Source organism: Lucilia cuprina, chromosome X (assembly GCF_022045245.1).
Source record: "Lucilia cuprina isolate Lc7/37 chromosome X, ASM2204524v1, whole genome shotgun sequence".
In the NCBI taxonomy this organism is placed as follows: Eukaryota; Metazoa; Arthropoda; class Insecta; order Diptera; family Calliphoridae; genus Lucilia; species Lucilia cuprina.
The window spans coordinates 16,482,469-16,485,197 of record NC_060949.1 but is presented as its reverse complement, the minus strand read 5'-3'; the positions used below and the strand labels follow the sequence as shown (position 1 = coordinate 16,485,197).

The 2,729-nt window shown below is 26.3% G+C and overlaps 1 long non-coding RNA gene across 2 annotated transcripts; it reads left to right on the top strand.

Annotated features, from left to right (window-relative positions):
* Positions 1-1,189: 1,189 nt before the first annotated feature.
* Positions 1,190-2,575, top strand: LOC124420588. Of its 2 annotated transcripts, XR_006941285.1 has the most exons (4): positions 1,190-1,264; positions 1,656-1,787; positions 1,843-2,228; positions 2,321-2,575. It is a non-coding gene; the product is annotated as an uncharacterized LOC124420588 (long non-coding RNA). The 2 variants fall into 2 exon arrangements; XR_006941284.1 differs by lacking the exon at positions 1,190-1,264 and having other exon boundaries at positions 1,317-1,787.
* The last annotated feature ends 154 nt before the right edge of the window (positions 2,576-2,729 follow it).

Here is a 2,729-nt window from a genome sequence, read left to right as displayed (position 1 = left end):
AGGGTCAAATAAGGGGCGATCATTAAACTTATTTGTGCCAATTTTTAGAGAGATAGTAGTATATTTGACGTAATTATGGCATAAAAAGCCCAAATCGGGAGGTACGGTTGTATGGGGGCTAAGTGAAATAATGGACCGATTTCAACCATTTTCAATAGGCTTCGTCCTTGTGTGAAAAAATATGCTTGGTCCAAATATCATCAAATTATCTTGAAAATTGCTGCCTGTACTTTGCGCACAAGTTTTACATGGACAGCCAGCCAGCCAGACGGATGGACATAGCTTAATCGACTCAGAAAATGATTCTAAGCCGATTGGTATACTTTAAGGTGGGTATAGGACGAATATTTTTGTATGTTACAAACATACAAACCCAATGTAAATATCGTAATTAATATTAAAGAAAAAAATTAGTAAACCTTTAACGAAAAAATTTAAATCTACACAGAAAAAAATAATTTTCATAATTTTTATGAATGCTGTTCATAATTTTTTGAGTTCATAATATTTAAGAATTCTGTTTAATATTTATGAAGTTTTTCCTATATTTCATAATTTGTTTGAGAGTCCCAGTATTTCTTTATGAATTAATTCATAACTAAAGAGAATTAAGTTCATAACTCAATTCATAATTCCTTTTTCTTAAATAGTATGAAAAAATTCATGAATATTATGAAATGTTCTTAACTATTTTTTATTTTCCCTACTTTTTAAATATTAAATTTCATAGATAATATGATTTTTTCACATTTTTTATAAACGATTTCATAATCAATAAATCAATCGTAAATAAGCATTAAATTTTTGTATTTATGAAAATTAAGAGCAATTTTTATGAAAAGTTTTTTTTAATTTTAAGAATTTTTCATAAATAATATATTTAGTATTGCTCAAATATAATTTATGAAATAGTTAATAATTTTAAAAACCAATTCATATAAAGTATTAACTTTGTTCCTAATATATTAAAAACCAGTTTGCAAATTTTTTTTAATAGTACAAAAATTATGAAAAAATTGTTAGTATTTATGAATTACATTTAACTATTTTGAATTTAACAGAAACTAACGGGATCAACTTGCGTGGTATGCTGTATGTTAGAGTAGTAGAAATGTATATGTTCTCTGTCTGACACACTGCATGAATGAAAATACAAGTCAAAAAGAAATAGTTTTGTTTTAGCGTGCATCGTGTAAGCATCTTAAAAAGAAATAAAAAGCAAGTGTGTTTGTAAAGAAAAGAGTTTTTTTGTTTAATTAAAAAAGTAAGTGGTAAAATGATTCCATGTTTTAAGTGTAAAAAAGTGTATTTAGATGTTAAGGAATATATTTTACATTTAAAGAAAGATCATTTGTGTGTTGTAAATGATAAATTTGAATGTACATATGAAAAATGTTATCAATTATTTGACAACATTTATAGATTTAAAAGACATTTTACAAGAAAACATTAACTTGGATTACAAAAACCCCAACAGTTAAATGAGCCACCAAAAGTGTTCAATAGGGATCCTGTTCAAAGTATAAATATCAGTAGTGATACTATTGAAAGTAGTAATATCGATAATGTTCCAGATCATACTAGCAATAATGATTTTAATTTAAATGATTTGAAAAGTTCTTTTTTAAATTTTATTTTGCACTTACACAATAAAGACAATATTTGCCGAAAAGATGTTCTAGAAATTCAAAAAATGATAAAAGAGCCTCAACAAAACGAAGAAGAACAACAGTTATATTCTTTACTATCATCATGGAACTTACTTCAACTTTTTGATAAACTAAAAGGTAATATTTAATTTTTTATTGAGAAATTGAGAAAATATAATATCTTTATTTTTAGAACAACAATGTTATGTTTCCGGACTAAAAGTTATAAAAACTCATCAAATAGAGAAAGTAGTCGCAAATGTTCCCGTTGGCTTAGCAATATTATAATATAAAATTACCTATTAAATGTTCTACGTCCGATAATATAAGCTTTAGTTCGGAGTATTCAAATTGTTCCAAAGAAAAGCATGAATTTAATGAAGATCTTCAATTTATACTAATGAAATCCAAGAACGGCCAAAGTTTAATTGAATATTACAAGAAACATAACTCATTTAAAGAAAGCTTTTAATAAATACAATAGCAAAACATTTCATTGATTCAGATCTGCCATTTTCTTTAGGAGAAAGTCATCGTTTGGAAGAAGAAATACTAAAGATATTTCCCAGCGAAAAACTCGTAAGTACATTATACAAACTAATATATAACATGTTCATAAGTATGTACTAGTTATAAAATGTTTTAATTTTTACGTAACTATTTATTTCTAGGAATTTTATCGAACTTGCAAAAGAGGTCGGATTTATGCTAAAATGTGCAATTTGAAAACCCAAACGAAGCTTGCTTTTTCTGAATCTACTACACCATCCTCATCGTCTAGTAATGAGGAGTCCCATTTTGATAAAAATAGTTGTTAAAAAATTCCAATACATACTTACATATATATTTTGTCAATAATTTATATAATTAGTGCCTGAAGAAGATTATGAAACAATAAGAAACTCTTTAAAAGATGACAAACTTAATGAAGATGAATATATCAATTACTGGAAAAGATGTAGTCAGTATAGATTTTTATACCCTACACCACTATAGTGGGGAGGGTATTATACGTTTGTGCTGATGTTTGTAACATACAAAAATATTGGTCCAATACCTACCTTAAAGTATACCGATCGA